Source organism: Schistocerca cancellata, chromosome 3 (genome assembly GCF_023864275.1).
Source record: "Schistocerca cancellata isolate TAMUIC-IGC-003103 chromosome 3, iqSchCanc2.1, whole genome shotgun sequence".
NCBI lineage: Eukaryota > Metazoa > Arthropoda > Insecta > Orthoptera > Acrididae > Schistocerca > Schistocerca cancellata.
The window spans coordinates 403,632,924-403,660,124 of NC_064628.1; the positions used below are offsets into that span (position 1 = coordinate 403,632,924).

General features: G+C 44.1%; 1 protein-coding gene and 1 non-coding gene across 2 annotated transcripts in view; both read right to left on the bottom strand.

Annotated features, from left to right (window-relative positions):
- LOC126175150 (3-phosphoinositide-dependent protein kinase 1) overlaps window positions 1-27,201 on the bottom strand; it is a 426,259-nt gene that overhangs the window by 376,792 nt on the left and 22,266 nt on the right. The window lies entirely within an intron of this gene.
- On the bottom strand, window positions 17,912-17,986 carry Trnat-agu (transfer RNA threonine (anticodon AGU)). The gene has a single exon. It is a non-coding gene; the product is annotated as a tRNA-Thr (tRNA).

Here is a 27,201-nt window from a genome sequence, read left to right on the forward strand (position 1 = left end):
CCGCGATTGCGGTTTATCGTTTCGCGACATTGCTGCTCGCGCTGATCGAGATTCAGTGACTATTAGCAGAATATGGAATCGGTGGGTTCAGGAGGGTAATACGGAACGCCGTGCTGGATCCCGACGGCCTCGTATCACTAGCAGGCAAGATGACAGGCATCTCATCCGCATGGCTGTAACGGATCGTGCAGCCACGTCTCGATCCCTGAGTCAACAAATGCGGACGTTTGCAACACAACACCCGTCTGCACGAACAGTTGAACGACGTTTGCAGCAGCATGGACTATCAGCTCGGAGACCATGGCTGCTGTTACCCTTGACGCTGCATCACAGACAGGAGCGCCTGCGATGGTGTTACTCAACGACGAACCTGGGTGCACGAATGGCATAACGTCATTTTCTCGGATGAATCCAGGTTCTGTTTACAGCATCATGATAGTCGCATCCGTGTTTGGCGACAACGCGGTGAACGCACATTGGAAGCGCGTATTCGTCATCGCCATACTGGCGTATCACTCGGTGTGATCGTATGGGGTGCCATTGGTAACACGTCTCGGTCACCTCTTGTTCGCATTGACGGCACTTTGAACGGTGGACGTTACATTTCAGGTGTGTTATGAAAAAAAAAGGTAATCAGTCCCTAAGCTTACACACTATTTAACGTAAATTATCCTAAGGACAAACACACACACCTACGCCCGAGGGAGGACTCGAACTTCCGCCGGGACCATCCGCACAGTCCATGACTGCAGCGCTCAAGACCGCTCGGCTAATCCCGCGCGGCAGATGTGTTACGACCTGTGACTCTACCCTTCATTCGATCCCTGCGAAACCCTACATTTCAGCAGGATAATGCACGACCTCATGTTGCAGGTCTTGTATGGGCCTTTCTGGATACAGAAAATGTTCGACTGCTGCCGTGGCCAGCACATTCTCCACATCTCTCACCAATTGAAAACGTCTGGTCAATGGTGGCCGAGCAACTGGCTCGTCACAATACGCCAGTCACTACTCTTGATGAACTGTGGTATCGTGTTGAAGCTGCTTGGGCAGCTGCACCTTTTCACGCCATCCAAGCTGTGTTTGACTCAATGCCCAGGGGTATCTAGGCCGTTATAACGACCAGAGGTACTCGTTTCTCATGATCTATGCACCCAAATTGCGTGAAAATGTAACACATGTCAGTTCTAGTATAATATATTTGTCCAATGTATACCCGTTTATCATCTGCATTTCTTCTTGGTTTAGCAATTTTAATGACCAGTAGTGTAACAGCAGGATTACCGATATTGTCTGCACGAGGATTATTACTGAAGAGGTTGTACCACAACACATGGACTCTATTCAAGTTAAGTATATGTTCATGTAAATAAATAACGGTATTAATCCAAGTGTTCATTTGTGCTCTAGAAAGAGGATACCGGCCACCCATAACATCCTCTCCCTTGCTTCTTTACGGTACAAGACTCTACACAAACACTTCCCCCTAAAATTAAATTTACGATCCCTTCATTCTTCAGAATGCGTCCTACTAACCGATACCTTCTTTTGGTCAAGTTCTGCCACAAATTTCTTTTCTGCCCAATTAAATTCAGTATCACGTCATTAGTTATGCAATCTAACCATCTAATCTTTAGCACTCGAAACCCTCTCTTCTCTTCTTGTCTGAACTGTTTATCGTCTACGTTACATTCCATACAAGACTACAATTAAGACAAATACCATCAGATAAGTGTTCCTAATACTTGAATTTACACTTGATGTTAGTAGAATTCTCTTTTCAGAAATATTTTTCTTGCCATTGATAGTATAGATTCCATAGCCCCTCTACTTCGGCCATCATCAGTTATTTTGCTAGTGAAATAGTCTAATTCCCACAGCATCACCTGTTTTAATTCTATTACATTCCATTACCCCTTATTTTGCTTTCATTAGTGTTCATCTGACGAACAACCTCCTTTCAAGCAACTGTCCATTCTGTTCAATTACTCTTCCAAGTCCTTTGCTGTGTCTGACAGAATTACATTGTTGCCGGCAAACCTCAAAGTTTTTATTTCTTCTCTCTGAACTTTAATTCCCTTCCCAAATTTCTCCAAGCTCTTCTTCACAACTTTCTCAATGTAAGGACTGAATAACTCTAACGATAGGCTACAACCTTGTCTCAGCCCTTCGAAACCACTGATTTATTTTCATGCCCCTCGACTGCCGTCTGGTTTTTTGTACAAGTTTTAAATAACCTTTCACTCCGTCTATTTTTCTCCTACTACCTACGGAATTTCAAAGAGTGTATTCCACTTAACATTATCAAACGCTTTCTCTAAGCCTACAAACGCTATTAATGTACGTTTCTCTTTCCTTAATGTGTTTAGTGCATTGAAGGGCCAAAGAAACTTTTATACCTGCCTAATATCGTGTAGGGAGCCCCGCGAGCACGCACGACTGCCACAGCTCGACGTGGCATGGACTCGACTGATGTTTGAAGCAGAGCTGTAGCGAACTGACACCAAGAATCCTTCAGGGCTGTCCACAAATCCGTAAGAGTGGGAGGGGGTGCAGATCTCTTCTTAACGGCACTTGGCAAGGCATCCCAGATATGCTCAATAATGTTCATGTCTGGCGAGTCTGGTGGCCAGCGGAAGCATCTGAACACAGAAGAGTGTTCCTACAGCCACTTTGTAGCAATGCTGGTCGTCTAGGGTGTCGCATTGTCCTGCTGGAATTGCCCAAGTCCGTTGGAATGCACAATGGACATGAATGGATGGAGGTCAACAGACCGGGTGCATACGTACGTGTCACAAGTCAGAGTCATATCTAGATGTATCAGGGAGTCCCATATCATTCCACCTGCACGTGCCCCACACCAATACACAGCCTCCATGAGCTTTAACAGACCCCAGCTCACACGTAGGGTCCATAGATTCGTGAGGTTGTCTCCATACCCGTACACGTCCATTCGCTCGATGCAATTTGAAACGAGACTCGTCCGACCAGCCAGCGTGTTTCCTGTCGCCAACAGTCCAATGTCGGTGTTGAAGGGCCCAGACGAGGCGTAAAGCTTTGTGTCGTGCAGTCTTCAAGGGTACAAGAGTGCGCCTTCGGCTCCGAAAGCTCATATCGATGACGTTTCGTTGAATGGCCCAGTACTGAAATCTGCAGCACTTTGCGGAACGGTTGCTCTTCTGCCACGTTGAACCATTCTCTTCATTCTTCGTTGGTTCCGTTCTTGCAGGATCTTTTACCGGACGCAGCAATGTCGGAGATTTGATGTTTTACCGGATTCCTGATACTCACGGTACACTCGTGAAATGGTCGTACAAAAGGTCCCGCTGCCTCGGAGATGATGTGTCCCATCGCTCGTGCGCCGACTACAACATGACGTTCACACTCACTTAAATCTTGATAACCTGACATTGTAACAACAGTAACCGACCTAACAACTGCGCCAGACACTTTTCTTATATAGGCGCTGCCGACCGCAGCGCCGTATTCTGCCTCTTTAAATATCTCTGTATTTGAATGCGCATGCCTATAACAGTTTCTTTGGCGCTTCAATGTATCCTTAATAGTGCTTTACGTACTTTTCATATGTGGGGGCAGCCTTTTCATGCATCTGCACAACTAAAAATCTTAAAAGAACCGTTTTTCTAGTCAAACAACTTTTTATGAGAAAATTAGGCTCTTTTGTAGGCTATGAGTGCTGCATTCTTGAATTTATTTCGCTCAACTTCATTAAGTTTCAACATTTCTTGGTGAGCTTTCGGTCTGGCTGGCAACAGGGCAGCAAATGTTTACTGACTCGAGTCAATATGGAAGGGAATGTGGTCAGCACACCGCTCTCCCGGTCGTGTTTAGAACTAAGGAAGTTAATACAGTATTTCACAGCAAATAAACATTTTCACGATGAGCTTTTGAATTAACAACTTTTGCACACTTCGTTCGATTTCAACATACAGTATCTCAGATCATTGCATTGCGCTGTAGCTATCGTTCCTGAAAGCTATGTTTTTATATTTTTTCATTATGCAAATGTTTGTCGGAACATCGTATTCTCTAGAATTACATAGCAAATGCACAGAGCATGACTACTTCTCATATTCTCATAATTCCATAGTTATTTAATAAATAGTTTACTATACCGCCAGTAACTTTATTTAAATGTCGATTGCAAGTGCTATTAAAAAAACTGTGCTAATTGAAAAGCGATCAGTTGCATGTGTTACGGGACGCTACAGTTGAAAAGAGAACCAAAAGATGCTTCTGTCAAGAAGGCATAAATAATTGTTTAAATAATATTTAGCAACAATACGTTGTCATTAGCATGAGGACACTTGCGGAAGAACGCTGGCTTATTTATTTATGAACCAACTCTTACTTATAATTATTTATTTAAATGCTGTTATAATATATTAATTAAGTCAGGGAACTGGTCAGGTTGAGTCAGATGATGTCTGTGGAACATAAAAAACTATGTATTTTTGGTGGGGACAGCCTTCAGCCAATAGAAAAATAGACAGTAGCGGAACACTACTGGAGTTACATTGAGACTGGGACTTTTTAGAGTAACGAGGTGAAGGGAACGACTGTGGACACTTTGTGTTGAGTGCTGGAAGAAGGCAGAGCTGCCTGAGGTAACGTGCTTGATTCAGTCATATAGGTGATTGGTTCTGGGTGGTGAACGGCCGCTACAGTACTTTAACTTTTCAAGGGACTTTATATTTCGAGAGGTCTGGATGTGCTCCAGAGTTGGAATTTAACTTTTCCCGCTTGTATTACAGAACTGAGGACAGAAAGCGTATGAGCTGCTATGCTTCATATCGCAAGAGTTAGAATGTAGCTCATCATGTTGAACTCTGAACTGTTTTGAGCAGGCAACACTTTCGTGTATTGCGATCACAAAATGGACTTAGTTTTCGTGATTCTTTCATGACTATTTAGTTTGGGTGTTTTGCTACCATTCTCGTATCGCTCTCAACGTATCTTTACTGCCTTTGATAAGCGTATTTTTTGAGTGCTTTTTAACTCAGTATCGTAGGACCACTTCCCATCTATTTGAGATGTCCTTTATTCAGTAAACATTATTCAACAGAACTCTCTGTCGTGTTCATCACTTTCAAATGTTAGAATAGAACCCTTGTTATTGAATTATTCATTAACTGTTTTTTGTATTTCTGTGTATTTTATTAACTCCCAATTCTAACCAATGCATAGACTATTTGACAGCAGGATCACAGCTACAATTTATTATTTGCAGGGCATTAGATGCGGGGCATGAAACCAGACGTGCGCGACTTGACCCTATGACTACATCGAGCTATACATCTTAATCAGAGCTGTCCACACCGCAGTACCTAAATTACGAGTAACTGCAGGTAAAGCCAACTGGTTTTTGTAAGTAGGCTGTTTAGGTTTTTATGTTGGTAACGCTACGTAGCGCTCTGTATGAAAATCACTGACTGCTGTGTGCAGTATGTGGCTGGTTTGCATTGTTGGAATATTTGCTATTGTAGTGTTGGGCAGTTGGATGGGAACAGCGCGTAGCGTTGGGCAGTTGGAAGTGAACCGCCAGCAGTGGTGGATGTGGGGAGAGAAACGGCAGAGTTTTGAGAGCGGACGATCTGGACGTGTGTCCGTCAGAAAAACGAAATTTGTAAGGATGGATGTCTTGAACTGATACATATATTATGACTTTTGAACACTATTAAGGTAAATACATTGTTTGTTCTCTACCAAAATCTTTCATTTGCTAACTATGCCTATCAGTAGTTAGTGACTTCAGTAGTTAGAATATTTTATGTAGCTGGCAGTATTGGCGCTCACTGTACCCCAGTAGTTCGAGTAACGAAGATTTTTGTGAGGTAAGTGATTCATGAAAAGTATAGGTTATTGTTAGTCAGGGCCATTCTTTTGTAGGGATTATTGAAAGTCAGATTGCGTTGCGCCAAAAAAATATTATGTGTCAGTTTAGTGATGATCAGACTAAGTAAAGAGGGAAATGTCGGAGTACGTTCAGTTTTGCTCAGCTGTTTGAAAATCACATAACGTAAGAGGTTTACCAGCACTGTCATTCTTAATTTTTCTAAGGGGATGTTTCATATAGCGACCTTTAGCCGAGGAAACCTCACTGGAATCTTCCGATTATGTCTTGTAGTTTGTGTAATTAGTGTAGCTATTGTTTAATGCCAGAGCGTAATTATAGAGAGAATTTCCTTTGTAGTTGTAGTTTTTCATTGTTGTATAGTAAAACAGTTGTGGAATGCATGTAGATTTGCGCCAAATATTTCGCAGCTGTGCTTGCAATTAATTAGATATTATTTTCAGTGCTATTTTAATGTGTTTTCTTCTTCAAATTGTGATTTTTCTGTGTTATCGTGTGAAATATTGTGACAAATATGGCGTGAAAAAACGTAATACTAGGCTCCAAAGTAAACTGAGAAAGGACAGTGAAGACGAGAGTAGTGTGTTAGCGCCATCGTGTAATGAATTAATTAATGTTCAACATAGTAATTTGGTAATTGTGCATAGGGAAATGGAGCAGGCGGCAAATAATGGTGTAGACAATGAAACAATTAGTGAACAGGGAAGCATTGTCGATCGATCGGTCGGCAACAGCTCGCCTCAGGATTCCGAAATGACAGGACAAAATTTTGCAAATACTGTAAATTGAAGTTTTGCGTCCTCACCTTTTTCTCAATTAAGTCAAGACACATCTTCTGCTTTGCGAATGTTGCCGGTGCCAATGCACTGCCGAAAAGCATAGACGAACAGATTCCAGACACTAATAGATTATTATTATTATTATTATTATTATTATTATTATTATTATTATTATTATTATTGTTGCAATTAATGCAACAAATCAAACAAAATCAGAGACAAACACAGCAACAGCTTCAAAAGTTAGACACAATGGAACAACACTACAATAGCCAATATTCCAACAATGCAAACCAGCCACAGACTGCACACAGCACAGTCAGTGATTTTCATACAGAGCGCTACGTGGCGTTACCAACATAAAAACCTAAACAGCCTACTTACATAGGACGTAATGCGCTGCAGGCGCCTAGCTAAGTGACAGTCACCTGGAAAAAAAGCCGTGCCTTTCAGAGGCACAACAAAAAGAAGGAGAGGCCATTCACCTCGCTATTGACATTTCTTTGTAGAAAGCATCGCAAATACGACACACTCATACTTGAAAACATATGATTACACTTTGGAGCTCGTAATTTCTGATATTTACCGAAATGCCCAATGAATTTGTTATTTACTTTGTAAAGATGGTTAGACATTATTTATTCTATTTTGTTTTAATGCTCATGTGTGAAATTAATCTTTCGAAAGCACGCTCATGTTTTTATTTTTTTTACTTACGTCATAATTCCTGTAACACTGATGTATATGTTTATTTCTATTCTTTTGTAAAGCCTGTATTACTACAAATGTTATCTGTATTATTATGTTCTTTAATGATGTTTTCTGTACCTTTGTAATTGTATTCTCGTGTTATAAAATTGTAATAGACACCAGTTCATCAAATTAAGTAGCTTGTGGGCATATGTGTTGATAATTCAGCAAGGGACTGGTTAATAGCATTGCTGGTTCTAAGGAAATTCCAAAACGTTTGTGAGTGCACAAGTGGTGGTTTTTGGACTTGCTATATTATCCACACGACTCTTCGATGGTGATTGTGCACCCACACAGTCGCAACAGATGGCTGCTGGCCATCTCTACAAGGACTACCGTGGGCCCGCACCTTTGGTGGCCCACCGATATACTTATTTCTACAAGGACTGCAGTGGTTTTGCACCTTTGGTGGCCCACCAATCTCTACCAGGACTAAGTGGGTCTGCTCTGTGATGACCTACCTACCAATATCCTTCAAAACGCGCCGGAAGTGCCGATAAGAAAGCGCGGTCACGTGACTTTTGATTTTCCAGCAACACGGGCCTAGTAATACTAGGGCCCGTGTTGCCCGGCAGCCTCGCTCAGCGGCTAAGTCCCGCTAAAGGTCACACGCCTTAGTACTTACTGCTACACATTGATCTTGTCAAAAGCCGAGAAGCGATTCTTCTTGGTGTTTTAGCTCTCTGGGGCACGGCAGAGTTTTGAGAGCGGACGATCTGGACGTGTGTCCGTCAGAAAAACGAAATTTGTAAGGATGGATGTCTTGAACTGATATATATGACTTCTGAACACTATTAAGGTAAATACATTGTTTGTTCTCTACCAAAATCTTTCGTTTGCTAACTATGCCTATCAGTAGTTAGTGACTTCAGTAGTTAGAATATTTTATGTAGCTGGCAGTATTGGCGCTCACTGTACCCCAGTAGTTCGAGTAACGAAGATTTTTGTGAGGTAAGTGATTCATGAAAAGTATAGGTTATTGTTAGTCAGGGCCATTCTTTTGTAGGGATTATTGAAAGTCAGATTGCGTTGCGCCAAAAAAAAACATTGTGTGTCAGTTTAGTGATGATCAGACTAAGTAAAGAGGGAAATGTCGGAGTACGTTCAGTTTTGCTCAGCTGTTTGAAAATCACATAACGTAAGAGGTTTACCAGCACTGTCATTCTTAATTTTTCTAAGGGGATGTTTCAAACTCTCTGTTGTTTTCATGAATTTCAAATGTTAGACTAGAACCCTTGTTATTGAATTATTCATTTAACTTTTTTTTTGTATTTCTGTGTATTTGATTAACTCCCAATTCTAACCAATGCATAGACTATTTGACAGCAGGATTACAGCTACAGTTTATTATTTGCAGGGCATTAGATGCGGGGCATGAAACCAGACGTGCGCGACTTGACCCTATGACTACATCGAGCTACACATCTTAATCAGAGCCGTGCACACCGCAGTACCTAAAGTACGAGTAACTGCAGGTAAAGCCAACTGGTTTGCTCCTATGGGATGCTGTTTGGAATAGCAACTACTCAAGCAGTAAAGTTAGGTACCGTCGCACTGCTTCACATGCATTGCGGCCCACGGAAACGCGGCCCACTCTATCGTGGCACGCCCCGTCTGAAAGCACCTTTAAGGGAGGGGAGAGTGCAGCGTCTGTCTGCGGATCGCGCGGCCTACCTGGTTCACTGAGGCGGAGACTGGGAACCAGCGCAGTTTTCAGCGAAACGAGCGCGGAAAACCGCCTAAAAACCGCGCTCAGTATGGCCCATGTACCAGACGGTTGTCTCACCGGATTTGTGTCTGGCTCACCTCCCCGTTTGGCAAGCTACCGCGCTGCGCGTTACGCTATACCAGAGCAAGCGTACGACAGCCGTGTTCAGTACGACCGCGTAATTTATCCCAGCCGCCTCCGCAGACACTTGCTGCAATGTTGTTGCTTGGCACAGCGCCCTGGCCTCTCCACACACATACTGCTGCTAGAGCTTTCTACCAGCACCGGTTGCGCAAGAGACCACTCTCACACCTGATGGCGATGGTATAACCGCTGAAAAGCGTTCTGCTAAATATACGTCTCTAGAGTGAGGCACAAATTTTAACGCTTTCACGCAGACTACTTTGTGCATTTCATGCGGCAGGTGCGGATTACTGGATTTCATTATTTTACATTTTTTTCGGAAACACGTCTCGTTCGATCGTGCGCGCTCTACAGCGACACAGCTGCCTTCCTGTGCGTGACACCTGCAAGTTCTCCACGACCGCCTCTTGCCGTCGCTTACTGGGGAGGGCAAAGCGTTCCACTTCCTGTGGGTCGTAACGGAGGACGGCTGTTGCCCTGTCACTTCTGGGCCTCGAGAAAGCTTTACGCAGAGCCCTCCAGGAGCTCACCTGGGAAGCGCTTCGTGACCGTAACATCCCAGAACTCCACATGCGACGTGCCAAAACTCCCTGCTACGACGGTATGACTGTTCTTCACTGATCTGGAATTTTTCGGAAGCTAATGTCTACTTGGAATTTAGTGCCACTTTACCTAAAGTGCGCCGACTAAAATTTCGCGCTGCAGCTGTGTGTGGGAGAGGGTCTGAACGCGTTTCTGGCTCGACGCCTCTCACGCATAACGAGACGACATCGCGGAACGTCGTGGAGAACTAATAACATGGCAGTCATAATTATGATATTATGATTCGGTTACACTGTGGCGAGAATGAGTCGTCCTTTAACGCCAAGCGCTGATTCAGTTTCTACATCCTATTCAGTAACACATTCTTTAATGAAAACTAATTCAGCAGCATGTGTCACACTCTGAAGAGGAAGCCCTGCATGTTCGCTGCAACCTGTTAAGAACCTATTCACATGTGCTACATTGGGACTAAGGGTGCCACGGTGAGACTGCCAAGTCGCGATGTACACAAAGAGGACCGACGATCTGTCTCCTGTTTGCCATCGGCAAATAAAACAGGAAAGGGGCAAACGATATTGGCACTGCGTCACATACTGCTGCCCTATGTATATGTGCGTTGTCTCTGTGAACCTCCAACAACCAGCAAATTCTGAGCGTCTCAGTTTCAGTGTCTGGGAACTTTAGGGTGGCCTGTCTCTACAGTATCAGAAATGTCGACCTCTCGCGCAGATACTGCACTACGTTAGCTTTCGTCTGATGACGTCCGGTCACGCTGCACGCCTTCACCGCCAGCACAACTGCCCCAAGAAAACCCCTCCAGAGTCCACTAGAAATATCAATCCAGGTCTGGAAATGCGTCGATAACAGACAGGACGCGGGATGTTATCCCGGAGGGAGAGACATCTGTACAAGAGTGAAGTAACACTTGGTGTGCCCCAGCCGAATGGAGCTGTACCACTGGCGTTCAAGTTATAGGTTAACCCCTTAGAAGGTCATATTAGCTACAGTGTCAGATTTACTGCAGACGGTGCACGAACGAAGAAATTCTGTCCGGTAATTATTGTGGCAATATCCAGTTTGACCTCGATAATACACTACTGGCCATTAAAATTGCTAACCACGAAGGTGACGTGCTACAGACGCGAAATTTAACCGACAGGAAGAAGATGCTACGATATGCAAATGATTAGCTTTTCAGAGCATTCACACAAGGTTGGCGCCCGTGGCGACACCTACAACTTGCTGACATGAGGAAAGTTTCCAACCGATCTCTCATACACAAACAGCAGTTGACCGGCGTTGCCTGGTGAAACGTTGTTGTGATACCTCGTGTAAGAAGGAGAAATGCCTACCATCACTTTTCCGAGTTTGATAAAGGTCGGATTGTAGCCTATCGCGATTCCGGTTTACCGTATCGCGACATTGCTGCTCGCGTTGGTCGAGATCGAATGACTGTTAGCAGAATATGGAATCGGTGATTTCAGGAGGATAATACGGAACGCCGTGCTGGATACCAAGGGCCTCGTATCACTAGCAGTCGAGATGACAGGCATCTTATCCGCATGGCTGTAACGGATCGTGCAGCCACGTCTCGATCCCTGATTCAACAGATGGGAACGTTTGCAAGACAACAACCATCTGCACGAACAGTTCAACGACGTTTGCAGCAGCATGGACTATCAGCTCGGAGACCGTGGCTGCGGTTACCATTGGCGCTGCATCACAGACAGGAGCGCCTGCGATGGTGTACTCAACGACGAACCTGGGTGCACGAATGGCATAACGTCATTTTTTCGGATGAATCCAGGTTCTGTTTACAGCATCATGATAGTCGCATCCGTGTTTGGCGACATCGCGGTGAACGCACATTGGAAGCGTATATTCGTCATCGCTATACTGGCGTATCACCCGGCGTGATGGTATGGGGTGCCATTGGTTACACGTCTCGGTCACCTCTTGTTCGCACTGACGGCACTTTGTACAGTGGACGTTACATTTCACATGTGTTACGACCCGTGGCTCTACACTTCATTCGATCCCTGTGAAACCCCACATTTCAGCAGGATAATGTACGACCGCATGTTGCAGGTCCCGTACGAGCCTTTCTGGATACAGAAAATGTTCGACTGTTGCCCTGGCCAGCACATTCTCCACATCTCTCACCAATTGAAAACGTCTGATCAATGGTGGACGAGCAACTGGCTCGTCACAATACGCCAGTCACTACTCTTGATGAATTGTGGTATCGTGCTGAAGCTGTATGGGCAGCTGTACCTGTACACGCCACCCAAGCTCTGTTTGACTCAATGCCCAGGCGTATCAAGGCCGTTATTACGGCCAGAGGTGGTTGTTCTGTGTACTGATTTCTCAGGTCTATGCACCCAAATTGCGTGAAAATGTAATCACATGTCAGTTCTAGTATAATATATTTGTCCAATGAATACCCGTTTATCATCTGCATTTCTTCTTGGTGAAGCAATTTTAATGGCCAGTAGTGTATTAGCCTGGAGAAAAGGCTTGTAAGTTGTTCTTAATGTGGAGGAACGTAAAGCAGCGCACTTCACAATACGTATAATTGTGACACCCTTAGACGATACATTTAATGAGCCACAGTTCATTCGCAGAATACTGAGACACTTCTGAATGCCCACAAAAGAGACTGCACACAAAACGCTTGCACGGCCCACAGTTGAATCTCTCCAACAGGATGGGAGCCACGTCACGTCGCAGCAACAGAGGACATCGTGCAAAGCTGGTGCGGAAACGCTTTAAAATCTTAACTGGCAGACAGTCCAGGAAGGACGCCGCACATATCGCGCGATACTGTTCAGAAAACTCTAAGAAACACCATTTGAGCTCAGCTCTGTAGGTGTCCCTCCCGCAGAGATCGCGCAGATAAAATCATCCAAATAATGGGTCGCACAGTGGCGGCCACGCTCCGTCGTGAATATAAGGGAAAGACAAGTCAACATAGGGTGCACTATAAAGCGCACCTGCACGCCGACTCACAGAGTACAGCTGAGGATACTGCCAGGAACACGCCACTCTACCCTGACCCCACATCGTCCCCTGCACAACTTCATTCCCACTTTGGCATCAAGGTGCCCACTGGAAGATGGGCCCATCTACCGGCAGCCGGCCGCTGAAGCTGTCGCTAGGACCGGTCAGTGATTCAGAAACCTTGGCGCGTCGCCGCTGACTGTGTCGCGTCCACAGAGTAGCTAGAGAGTGGCGTGAAGAGGCGCTCTGCACGCCCCGGCCCGTTCCTGGGTCTCGTGCAGTGGCGTACACGCTTCAGGCGGGCACGCCAGACGAGTGGCGAGCGGCCTCACAAACAATTCCTGGAAAGCTCTGCACAGTGGATGAGCTGTCCTGTCACCGAACGAACCTCACAGTACTGCCACAGACGCACTGCCCATGTGTTCTCTGCCTTGCCCTCCACGAAATAACCTCGTCTCTTTTCGTTGGTTGCTGGCTTTATGAAAAAAATATTGCTCTACATTGTTGACATACCTGTCAAGAGCTTCGGTTGGATGGAAAATGACTGGCCCAACAATTCGTTTTGTAATGACTGCACACATCTATCCTCTTTACGTACGATGCAGAGGCTCTTCGCGTAACTTAACGATTTTTCAGAACGCCAACGTCGATTCTTTTGGGGCTTCAAATAGCCCGACAAATGCAGTCACGGTTCATCCACACAAAAGTGCGCTTCAGGTTCAATCTCGTAACGTCGCCCACACTCTGATCGCTCAAACTACCCGAGCGTGTGATCGCATATACGAATTCCGGAAGCAAGGCTATCGGCAACGATTACTGCGAATCGAAATCGGGAAACAACTCACTGCTGACAATGACAAAAATGCCTCACCCTCATGTAAAGTACTTTTCATATGGAACTTTTTAAGAATAATAGAATTAAAGTTGGTTCTCGCCTTTCACCCCCCCCCCCCCCCCCCCATGAACCATGGACCTTGCCGTTGGTGGGGAGGCTTGCGTGCCTCAGCGATACAGATAGCCCGTTGGTACAACCACAACGGAGCGGTATCTTTTGAGAGGCTAGACAAACGCGTGGTTCCTGAAGAGGGGCAGCAGCCTTTTCAGTAGTTGCAGGGGCAACAGTCTGGATGATTGACTGATCTGGCCTTGTAACAATAACCAAAACGGCCTTGCTGTGCTGGTACTGCGAACGGCTGAAAGCAAGGGGAAACTACAGCCGTCATTTTTCCCGAGGGCATGCAGCTTTACTGTATGATTAAATGATGATGGCGTGCTCTTGGGTAAAATATTCCGGAGGTAAAATAGTCCCCCATTCGGATCTCCGGGCGGGAACTACTCAAGAGCATGTCGTTATCAGGAGAAAGAAAACTGGCGTTGTACGGATCGGAGCGTGGAATGTCAGATCCCTTAATCGGGCAGGTAGGTTAGAAAATTTAAAAAGGGAAATGGATAGGTTAAAGTTAGATATAGTGGGAATTAGTGAAGTTCGGTGGCAGAAGGAACAAGACTTCTGGTCAGGTGACTACAGGGTTATAAACACAAAATCAAATAGGGGTAATGCAGGAGTAGGTTTAATAATGAATAGGAAAATAGGAATGCGGGTAAGCTACTACAAACAGCACAGCGAACGCATTGTTGTGGCCAAGATACATACGAAGCCCACACCTACTACAGTAGTACAAGTTTATATGCCAACTAGCTCTGCAGATGACGAAGAAATTGACGAAGTGTATGATGAAATAAAAGAAATTATTCAGATAGTGAAGGGAGACGAAAATTTAATAGTCATGGGTGACTGGAATTCGAGTGTACGAAAAGCGAGAGAAGGAAACGTAGTAGGTGAATATGGACTGCGGCTAAGAAATGAAAGAGGAAGCCGTCTGGTAGAATTTTGCACAGAGCACAACATAATCATAGCTAACACTTGGTTTAAGAATCATGAAAGAAGGTTGTATACATGGAAGAACCCTGGAGATACTAAAAGGTATCAGATAGATTATATAATGGTAAGACAGAGATTTAGGAAACAGATTTTAAATTGTAAGACATTTCCAGGGGCAGATGTGGACTCTGACCACAATCTATTGGTTATGACCTGTAGATTAAAACTGAAGAAACTGCAAAAAGGTGGGAATTTAAGGAGATGGGACCTGGATAAACTGAAAGAACCAGAGGTTGTAGAGAGTTTCAGGGAGAGCATAAGGGAACAATTGACAGGAATGGGGGAAAGAAATACAGTAGAAGAAGAACGGGTAGCTTTGAGGGATGAAGTAGTGAAGGCAGCAGAGGATCAAGTAGGTAAAAAGACGAGGGCTAGTAGAAATACTTGGGTAACAGAAGAAATATTGAATTTAATTGATGAAAGGAGAAAATATAAAAATGCAGTAAATGAAGCAGGCAAAAAGGAATACAAACGTCTCAAAAATGAGATCGACAGGAAGTGCAAAATGGCTAAGCAGGGATGGCTAGAGGACAAATGTAAGGATGTAGAGGCTTATCTCACTAGGGGTAAGATAGATACTGCCTACAGAAAAATTAAAGAGACCTTTGGAGATAAGAGAACCACTTGTATGAACATCAAGAGCTCAGATGGAAACACAGTTCTAAGCAAAGAAGGGAAAGCAGAAAGGTGGAAGGAGTATATAGAGGGTCTACACAAGGGCGATGTACTTGAGGACAATATTATGGAAATTGAGGAGGATGTGGATGAAGATGAAATGGGAGATATGATACTGCGTGAAGAGTTTGACAGAGCACTGAAAGACCTGAGTCGGAACAAGGCCCCCAGAGTAGACAACATTCCATTGGAACTACTGACGGCCTTGGGAGAGCCAGTCCTGTCAAAACTCTACCATCTGGTGAGCAAGATGCATGAAACAGGCGAAATACCCTCAGACTTCAAGAAGAATATAATAATTCCAATCCCAAAGAAAGCAGGTGTTGACAGATGTGAAAATTACCAAACAATCAGTTTAATAAGCCACAGCTGCAAAATACTAACACGAATTCTTTACAGACGAATGGAAAAACTAGTAGAAGCCGACCTCGGGGAAGATCAGTTTGGATTCCGTAGAAACACTGGAACACGTGAGGCAATACTGAACTTACGACTTATCTTAGAACAAAGATTAAGGAAAGGCAAACCTACGTTTCTAGCATTTGTAGACTTAGAGAAAGCTTTTGACAATGTTGACTGGAATACTCTCTTTCAAATTCTAAAGGTGGCAGGGGTAAAATACAGGGAGCGAAAGGCTATTTACAATTTGTACAGAAACCAGATGGCAGTTATAAGAGTCGAGGGACATGAAAGGGAAGCAGTGGTTCGGAAGGGAGTAAGACAGGGTTGTAGCCTCTCCCCGATGTTATTCAATCTGTATATTGAGCAAGCAGTAAAGGAAACAAAAGAAAAATTCGGAGTAGGTATTAAAATCCATGGAGAAGAAATAAAAACCTTGAGGTTCGCCGATGACATTGTAATTCTGTCAGAGAAAGCAAAGGACTTGGAAGAGCAGTTGAACGGAATGGTCAGTGTTCTGAAAGGAGGATATAAGATGAACATCAACAAAAACAAAACGAGGATAATGGAATGTAGTTGAATTAAGTCGGGTGATGCTGAGGGAATTACATTAGGAAATGAATGGTCAGCGTGACGGAGTGTCAATCCTCTGGGCCTGGGTTAGTTTCCCGGCTGGGTCGGGGAATTTTCTCCGCCCAGGGACTGGGTGTTGTGCTGTCATCATCATCATCCTATCATCGCTCATCGATAGCAGGTCGCCGAAGTGGCGTCAAACTGAAAGACCGGCACCCGGCGAACGGTCTGCCAGACGGGGGGCCCTAACCATACGATTAAATAAATAAAAATTGACATTTGCATGTCTGGACCGGTCTGCTGAATATTTCTGACAGAACATTCTTAATACGATAAAACGTACTGCCATTACCGTAACAATGAAAAGACCTCGAACACGGCAACATATAGGGTGTTTCAAAAAGGACTTTACAATTTTGAAAATTCATATAAATTAATTCATAGTACCTACAGAGGTGATTATACTGTCAATTTGTAGCCAAATACTTCTAGTTTTGTCTCGGATAGTTCGCTAGTGCCGAATCGCACAGTAAGGAGCGCTAGCGGCAGTTGAGTTCAAGATGGCTGCCTTCAGTGCAGAGCAAGTTACACCTGCAATGCTACAGCGAGTTTGGGAAGAAACTGACTTCCGATGGGATGTGTAACCAACGGTAGCCATAAACAACACTTATAGTGTAAGCAAAAAAGCTTGATGTGTTTCCCTACAAAAATAATAGCAAACCCAGCTCTGTACCTTCTTTCAATAAATGTATATAAATTTTTAACGTTGTAAAGTCCTTTATGAAACACCCCGTATAAACGTCGCAGCACACTAAGACGTGACTGGATAATCGTGTTTCCCACCGACACGCTTTTGTGTAACTAGAGGTCGTGTTTGCAGCCTCTATCCCGGTGAACAGAGAGCTGGCATGTACATACAGGTGAGCGCCGCGTTGCCGGTAATGCTGTGCCACGTGACATCACGGAAGGCAGCAGGGATCCTAATCCCCGCCTACAGTCCGCCCGGCGAGGCGAGGCGGCCAGTCCGACACCAGGGCGCGCCTGCCGCACACACCGAAGTACGCGCTCTTTCCACCTGCCAGTGGGCTGCCGCGGACACCGAGCGCTGTCGGCAGTCTCAGTTGCACGTCGCGCCTCTTCACTGTTTTTTCCCCGCTCACTGTTCAGCCTCTCCCATTGTGCGGCGTCTGTCTTTGCACTTACACCTTCTAACAGCAGTCCCAAACATAGCAGGGCTCCGCGTCCGCTTCAGTCCAGCGCACTATGCGAACAAAACCGCGGCAGACCTACAAGGTACTGACGAGATGAGTGAAATCAATTACCCGAATCGGACGCACACGAGAGAGCTGCCGACATGCTCACCGAACTCCCGTGGCCGTCGCTGCAAGAGGCACTGTGCATCACGGCCAGCTTCGCTGTTGAAATTCGGACAGCACACATTCGGGGAGGAAATTAGAATTATATTAATACCGTCAGCTGCTGACGGGTGTTGATATAGATCAACGGGGACGGGTGAAATTGTGTGCCCCGACCGGGACTCGAACCCGGGATCTCCTGCTTACTTGGCAGACGCTCTATCCATTTGAGCCACCGAGGGCACAGTGGATAGGGCGACTGCAGGGACTATCTAGCGCACGCCTCCCGCGAGACCCATATTCTCTCACCTTGTATGTCCACACACTACATTCGTACTGTCCCACCCCAAAGCACTCATTACTCGTGGAAAACATTCTTACCAAGTCCCGTAAGAGTTCAGGGAATATGTGTGCATCCGCACAGAAGAAGGTCATGGCCAGTATTGCCAGAACTGTATACTTATATGGATATGGTGTCTGTTCTTTCGGAAGGCAAAGTTTTCATTCTGGCGAGCTGAAACTTTTTCTATGCTTTCAAACAACTTAACTGAACACAAATAAAAAATTAAGAGGTTTCTGAAATAATTTGTAGCTATATTATTAAAGTCTACGTGCCCGCGAAAGCGGTCGTTCCGAAGCTGCTGCAGTATACAGATAGCCATAGACAAGAGATGTTCCCTTTTTTAAAAAAAAATCTCATTTCGGTCTATATTGTTCGTTGACTTTGTTCGTGGCGGACGTCCGATGACATTCGTTCAGGTTGTTCGTTGATCCGTTTACTCAGTTTTTTACTACAGAGGGTAGCTAAATCATCTGACCGAACAAGCTGAACTACCGTTCCGGCATTCCGGCAACTATATAAACGCAGCCCGAGAGGCAGTGGGAAGGTTCACTTCGCACTCTGACGCTGTAAGATCCACGTCTGTTAAACGTCAGATCTCCCTCGGATGACGTCAGAGCCGAACTGTGTCAAATTGCGCATTTTGCGGTAAAAAAGGTTAGTGAACTCGCGAGGACTGTACACCGTCCTGGATTGCTTAGAATTCTCCAAAGTAACTGTTACGGTGCCGTCCGTGTGAATTACAATTTCGCGTAGCAAGTAGTGACTTTATTTCTACTTTTATGGCGAGCATTAATTTTGAACATTTATTGTAAACTTTCATTGAGTAGTTTTAGTCAGGGTGAAAGACAATCTGGTAGGAAAGTACCGATAGGTCACCTCTGAACTGCTAAATACGCTATTAGAATAGAAAGACTTGCTTTCAATTGACAGTAGTGAATTTCCAAGTGTTGTAGGTGAGAAACTTCATGTAATATAATTTTGACTGGAACATTATACTTTTATTTAAATTCATAGTCCTGATTCCGCAAAGAAATAGGAGAATAGAAACTTTTCTTTCAGTGGGCTGGACCAGAATGTGGCAGTGCAGACTCGGAAGTAAGGTCAGCATGTTTACCTTCGCTTTCTGGCTGACCACAAAATTAGTTGCCAGGCATTTGTAACTAAAAATTTTTTACCCGCCGTCCTACAAGAAGACAATATTCATATATGCAACGTGTAACATCTCTAGGAAGCAAATATTGTCGACTTGAAAATGTCATTGTTTGTTAGCTGTGTGGGAGAGGTCGCGAGCGACACTTTGAGCGGTATAGCATGGTGTGGTGTGGTGTGGTGTGGTACGGTATGGTATGGTACGCTCATGAGAGAAAAAGCAGTCCCGTATCTTGGCGTGGACAGACCGCTGGGCTGGGCTCATCACACTGCCCGTCGCCCCGTCGTAAGGATCCAGCCGATCTGAAGACGGACACGTGTATGTCACGTGCAGATCCTGTTGAAACATCCTCGCTACAACGTGCCAGTAATGCGGCGACTCCGTGCTGCTCCCAGGACACGTGTTGGATTCGAACTATAAACAGTATCGGAACTGATCAGTCCGTGCACTACTGTTACTTTGCGAGTTTTTAGTTCCAGGCCGTGAGCAGGTGCTACTGAATTGCTGCACAGGTCAATGAATTCCTCTTACTGCTTTCCACGGCCGCTGCTGACACTCCTAGTTCAGCTAAAACTGATATGTCACCGACGACAGTACGTGTACGAGATTAGGCTGCGTCCTATGTGAGCGACAGAAACGACCGACAGCGCGACAGCTTCAGGCGGCAAAACACAACCGCAGGTGTAGTTACGGAAGTGTCCTACATGCGTGACATCTGTGTAGCTGCCTGTCTCCCGCTGCAACTGGCGACGTTTGAATTCAAACGTGTTTGAATCTTGTCGCTGCAGCACGCGCGACACAGAGCGACAGCCACGTGTTTTCTCGGCAAAGCAGTGGAGCGGACGCGACGGCAGCTATGAATTACTTAACATCCGATTTTAAGAAAACTATTCGGTGAAAAAATTTGATTCTTCCGCAACCTTTAGCTTGATATTTTTAAACGATAAAGGTCTGAATTTGTTTTCGTTATTCGTCATAGTTACTGTGCTGCACGAAATTGAGTACATGGCTGCACTAAATTTTTAAAAATTTGCAGAGGTAAAATCACGTTGTGTAGACTTTCAGTATAGTTCATTTGAGGCCATACATTATTGCGTATGAAATGTAACCAATATATCTAAATTGTATTTGAAGTTGAGACCGGAATGATATATCTTTTTCGTTCTTGAGATATTGGTTGTTATATCCGGGTCGCTCGCGGTGCGTCCGAACCTTTCCTGCACTTCCGGAATTAAGTGGTCGTAAAAATCGTTGTATCTCATAAAAGGTTCAAGATATCGAAAGGACGAATTTTGGAAATGACAGCACGCAGAAAGAACTATTTTATCATATGATTAACACTCGATACGTTTCTGTAAACGCGTGAGCAGAGCCGAAAACAAGGCTCCCTATAACTCACACCATGAGGTTTTGTCCAAATTTCATAGTCAAACAAAGGGAGAGAAGCAGGTAAACGGGGTATCAAAGTGACCAGCGTGAGGTCCAGTTCTGCACGAAAATATTTAACTGCTTGAAAGTAATCAGGGTAACTAAGAAAAACTTAATTAATGAGTTGAGGAAAAATTGAAATATTTCACGAAAAGCTAGTGCCAAGCTTTGTAAATGAAGTCTCAGAAATTTTCATCTGTTCAAGGCCTAACTATTTTGCACATAAAAAGATACATTGGTGCGGTATTCAAATGTCAAAAAGGCTTCCTTCGAATCAAGTACGTTAGGAAGGCAAACGAGGAATCAGGAAGATCATGTTTCCTGAATAAAACTTGAAAATAAAAAAAAAAAAATGAAAGAAATCAGTCAAATATTTTATGAAATGATTTGTGTAAAAGAAATAATTAGACCAGAGAAACGTTCTACGTGCTTTTGAATGATGCTCGAAATCATGAACAGAAAATGATATGCACCAAACGTTTCCCTAATACTTTTTATTTCATATTTTTAGGCAAATCGTTACACAAAACGTTTGATTTTCTTTTCAAAAATTTTGTGTCCTTTACTTTTACAGACTATTTAGATTAATTGAAATGCTCGGTCTTAGCACTGACTGTTGATGAATTACGTTTGCAACATCAAATATCCGTAAAATTTCATGGTTCATTGTAATTTATTAGGAATTAACTGTGTGTGATATACTGGGATAGATGTGTAAACACTTAAGGATCAAGTTTTTTGGCAAGACCTTAAAAATATACTTAGCGATGCAGTGTAAACAGTATACATAAAATTTAGTATACAGTTACTCAGTTACATACTGAGTCAGTTAAAATATGAGACGAAACCATAATCGAACCTCGGACCCTAATGAAGCACGTAATCAAGATCTGTAACGCTACCGCTACACCACAGCTAGACATTGGTTCCTGTTATCATTTACAAACTTATGTATGTATTTAGGGCAGTCAGTCATGTAGTCAGTCATTCTTCCGCATTTATTGGCTGTGAAAAGTTCTTGGTGATGTAAATAATATTCGTATTTAAATTCTTGACGAGATAGTCAAATGCTCCTCTGCTCATTCACGTATATTCGAAGAATTTGTATGGTGATCTTCGTAGTTGATGATATTTATGAAATTCTCGATGGAGATTCCTCCCTTTATAAATTTCATACACAGCATTCCTTTTCACTTTAGTTTCTCAGGTAAACCTAATTTTGTAGCCTTATTCTCCAGCTACAATATTCTACAGTTTAGGGGCGCCGTTTTATAGAAACAGCTGGTTGGTCTAAGCAGCCATCTTGTAGCGCGACATGGTCGCTCGCACGCAGGACACCCAATGTTTTCGCCCGATGTTGCTGCTTGTCGCTGGAGTGTCGCGTATCCAGAAGTCGCTCGCTGTCGGTCGCTTCTGTCGCTCACGTAGGACACGGCCTATGGCTGCGGCAAATGAAGCCTGCCTCTGCAGTTCTCTGGTTACCGCGCATTGTTGGGCACAACAGTCGCGTCCTACTTGTTTCGGTGGGGGATGACATTTACGTATATACTGGTTCTGTTTACTAATGTTATCAGTTACATGTCTGCTTTGTCCTACGCGTAACCAGCCCTATAGCCGACTATTAGTGAATGTAGGCCAATGGAGAGGTCAAATTAACGATAAAGCGTCTCCCTGCAATGCACAAATATTTGATGGTGAAACACAAGTGTTAGCGGCTGGGATACATTTGAGAGATTTTTTTGCTCTGAGTTTGGTGCTCTCACATAGTACTCGCAGAATTGTTTGCTGCACTAGGAGCGAATTTTCGCTAATAGTTACCGCGTGATAGTTGCTTGCGAGTACTTTTTGCAAGTGTCTGAAAGTCTTGAGAGAGCAGATGTCGGAAGCGTTTGCACACAGCAGGATGAAAGTATGTCTGAGGGCTGAGAGATCACTCACAGCGAGCTTTTTCTATCGTAGTTTTGTGCTTGGCGGAAGAGGTTGCGATGGAAGAGCGTCGGGTTGCAGCTGCACTTTTAATAGTTTTAGTGGCAAAGAAGAAAGGTAAACGACCGTGTTCATGTTGGATACGAAAGCGAGTTAGGCGGCGAGGTGATTTTGGAGCATGTAGAATTTGTGATGGAAAACGAACAAGAGTATCGAAATTTTACGAGAATAACAGCGATGGAGATGGAAGAAATACCCTTTAGAATTGGACCCAAAAATGCTAATCTAGACGCTGTTATGCGTAAATCCATTTATGTTAAAAACCGTCTGGTTGTGACAGTAATATTTCTAGCATCAACTATGTTTATTCTCTTTAATATTTGGGAAAGTAACAATTACGATGAAATAACATTACACCAATTTTATCTTTATACCCACAGACGTTCAAAAGCCGAATAGGGAGGATATGTGATAAGTGAATATATTTATTTGAAAATTTTAACTTGCGCTGTCCTATGGTATCACTCGTAAATTCCTCAAGGTCTGCTCTTCAGCACCCAATACAGTACAATAATCAATAAATACCACATATTATCAAATTATATATATAGATGCATTATATGAAGTTAATTTTCCAAGTTCCTAAACGGTTGCTTGCAAACGTAACTCCACTTGTTTCTCTATGTCAATTAATCTGCCGAATTCCTTGAACTGTGGATAGTCTGGTAAATTTCTTCTGTAGAGGCGTCAGAAACCACAGCCGTTCCAGCCAACAAACTTTGATTTTATCTCAGTTCCTGTAGTCGAGTAACTGTACATTTTATAACGCTAGACTTTCCTCGTACGGACTAATTAAATGCTCAACTACGTCCTAAATCCACATCCTGGCACATTTCTTCACCACTTTTTTTGCCGACACATCGCTGACATTCACTCACATTGCCTATCCATCGCGGCAGTAGTCTTAACTGTCTCGATAAGGCCGCTATACGTTTATACACCAATTCGTTCAAGTATTTGTGAATCGTAGTGGGTAAGCGCGCTAGTCTTTCATTCGTATTTTCATTTTAACGAGGGGTACGAGTCTCTGCACTGACAATTATTTTATTTTCGTTTGTTAATTCTATTTAACATGTCCGTGATGTTTCTGCTTTCTTGCTGCGAAGCATTGTTTAAGACTAGAAATTTAGAAGTAGGCTAAATGCTTGTGCTGTTCATTTAGGAAGTAAAACGGGCTATTTCTTCGCTCATAAACACGCCACGGCCACATGTTATGCTAAAAACACGCAGTTTCGTGGGTACTTTTATGTAGTGTGTGTGTGTGTGTGTGTGTGTGTGTGTTTGTAGGCAAAATATATTATCAAGATGTGGTAGTGTCCAAACTGCGAAATACGGCTCAACTGTGGGACTCAGTATGACAGCCCAGCTCCCTCCGAGTACCGTAAGTTCTCCTGACAGTGTCGGTATAGTTTTTCTTGCCTGAGAGCTACGGCGAGCAACTCTCGAGAGACGGAGGTTGCCGCCTACACTTGAGATCTAAACTCGCAGGGGGCGACCGTCTGACAGTAAGATACTTCCCCACCGTTGGACGCTGCCGGCGAGCCGACTCTCGGCGCTGCTTACACGGCACGTGCTGCTCGCAAAAGCTCTCCGGGAGTGAAAAGCTCTCACGTATGTACCTAGCTTAAAGATTGGTCCACCAAAGCCAACTTCAACACAGTGTGACATATTAATTTTAAGCAAGTTTCATTCGGTTACGTGGACATTAAGTATGCCATAATTCGTAGGGAATTCTTAGAATTGCAAATTCACTTACAATTAATCTCTAAAGAGCCATTACGTCGGATTCTGACGCACACAATGGAAATACTGTGTGATGCATATTTTTGGCGAAATATGAATTTCATTGTGACTATGTTCACGAGTAAAATGATTGCAAATCTCAAAATACAGAACTTCACAACAAATGTAAAATATCAGAAAACGAAAGTTTTTTAATTTTTTTTTTTTTTGAGCAAGATTCTAAGCGCCCAAACACGACGTGAAAGACAGGTTTGTGTCTAAAGCACTCCGTAGTTCTTACGTGCCTAAAAGACGTCAGTTGGTGGATAAAACTTTTGTTGGTGGTGCACCTGGAACGAGAAATGTTAAACAACAGAAAAGCAACAATTAGAACGATTCACGCTTTTAAGAGTTCTCCTGGTAAAAGTTTCTAAGACACCGCCGTCCGATCTATAACTGCGTCCAAAGTATAACTTGTTTGCAATGTTGCTAATGTGAAAAAAGAACAGAACGCGCTGTACACGTTGTGCTGCACAAAACCTCAATAAAAGTAAGTACGAGGGTAATCCCAAAAGTAAGGTCTCCTATTTCTTTTATACGTACAGAACTCTGTTTGTGTTACACTTGGTCACACTGTTATGAAAAGTGAGTGCTTCACGCGCTGCGTGTAAACATGAGCACGCCGCGCTGAGAAGCTCCGTCTTGGCTTGGCAGCCGTTGAGAATGGAGCTCCCGTTGGATGTTACCGCCAAGTGCGAAGTGCGCGCACTTATTCGGTTTTTGAACGCAAAGGGCACTGCGCCGATTGAAATCCATCGCTAATTGACGGAAGTGTATGGTGAGTCGTGCGTGGATGTCAAAAATGTTCGTAAGTGGTGTAGAGAGTTTGCAGCTGGTCGGACCGAAATTCACGACGAATAAAGGAACGGGAGACCGTCAATTTCTGAGGAGACAGTGTTGAAGGTTGAGCAAAGCATGCGTGAAGATCGGCGGATCACCCTGGATGACCTCTGCACGTTGGTTCCTGAGATTTCCCGAAGCACCGCTCACAGAATTTTAACGGAAACATTGAACTACTGGAAGGTGTGCGCAAGATGGGTGCCACGCATGTTGACTGAGGACCACATTCGGCAGCGAGTTGATGCTTCCTGCGCATTTCTTCACCGCCTTGCAGCCGAACAAAACAACTTTCTGGACTCAGTCGTCACGGGTGACGAAACCTGGGCATGCCACTTTACACCTGAGACTAAGCAACAATCACGCCAGTGGCGGCATCCTTCTTCGCCATAGCCGCGGAAATTGAAACAAATACAGCCTGCCGGTAAAGTCATGACAACCGTTTTATGGGATCAGAAAGGGGTATTGTTGGTCGACTTTATGCCCACTGGGACCACAATTAACGCTGACAGGTCTGTGAGACTCTAAAAAAACTCGAACGGGCAATTCTCCATGACAACGCTCGCCCACACATCGCTCGGCAAACAGTTGCTCTCCTGCAACAGTTTCAGTGAAACATAATCACCCACCCACCCTATAGTCCACACATGGCGCCCAGTGACTATCACCTGTTTCCTAGGTTAAAAGAACATTTGGGCGGAAAGCGATTCAGCTCCGACGACGAGGTGAAAGAGGAGGTTCTTTCTGAACAGCATGGCAGCGAGCTGGTATGACATGGGCATACAAAAACTGCCTCAGCGTCTACAAAAATGCATCGACAGAAATGGTGATTATGTCGAAAAATAGCAAAATGTTCAAGATGTAAACTGATGTAAACCACTGTAGAAATAAACAGGTCTATGTACTTATAAAAAATAGAAGACCTTACTTTTGGGATTACCCTCGTAATAATGAAAATGTGCCGTAATTTGCTTTCTTCGAAAAAGCAGCTAAATTATCTACTCACTGAAACAAAAACAAAAAAGACAAAATTAAGGTTAACGCAAGTACAGTATGCACTTTCATTTCTCTGTCAGTAACAATAATAACAATAATAATAATAATAATAATAATATGTAGTGACTTGTGCCGAGCAAAATCTACAACACATACGTAAATACAGATGGACAAGAAGCTTTTCTTTACATTACTTTCCGTTAAAAGAATCTGTTAATGACGGAATCGACGGTCTTACGTGAAGAATAATCTTCTTAGGCTGCCTCTCTGTTTACAGAAATAGGTTACAAAATCTGCAGCACTTGCAAAATTTTAGCATACTGAAAGAGTCACATGTTGCAGTTCGCTGAAGACTCATACAGTGAGACTGTCTCCAATACTTGATGATGATGTTTGGTTTGTGGGGCGCTCAACTGCGTGGTTATCAGCGCCCGTACAATTACCCAATCTTTGCTCAGTCCAATTTCGCCACTTTCCTGGATGATGATGAAATGATGAGGACAACACAAACACCCAGTCATCTCGAGGCAGGTGAAAATCCCTGACCCCGCCGGGAATCGAACCCGGGACCCCGTGCTCGGGAAGCGAGAACGCTACCGCGAGACCACGAGCGGCGGACATCTCCAATACTTGTTCGACCGATTGTTGAGTATTGTTCATCAGTCTAGCTAGCACACTTACCAATTACTATCAGCTGAAAAGTAGAGATGATCCAAGGAAGAGCTGGATGTTTGGCTGGTTGATTTTGGGGGAGGGCCAAACAGCGAGTCATTGGTCCCATCAGATTAGGGAAGGAAGTAGGTCGTGCCCTTTCAAAGGAACCATACCGGCATTTGCATGAAGTGATTTAGGAAAATCACGGAGAACTTACATCAGGATGGACGGATGCGTGTTTTAACCGTCGTCCTCCCGGATGCGGAGGTTTCGTCACAGGAT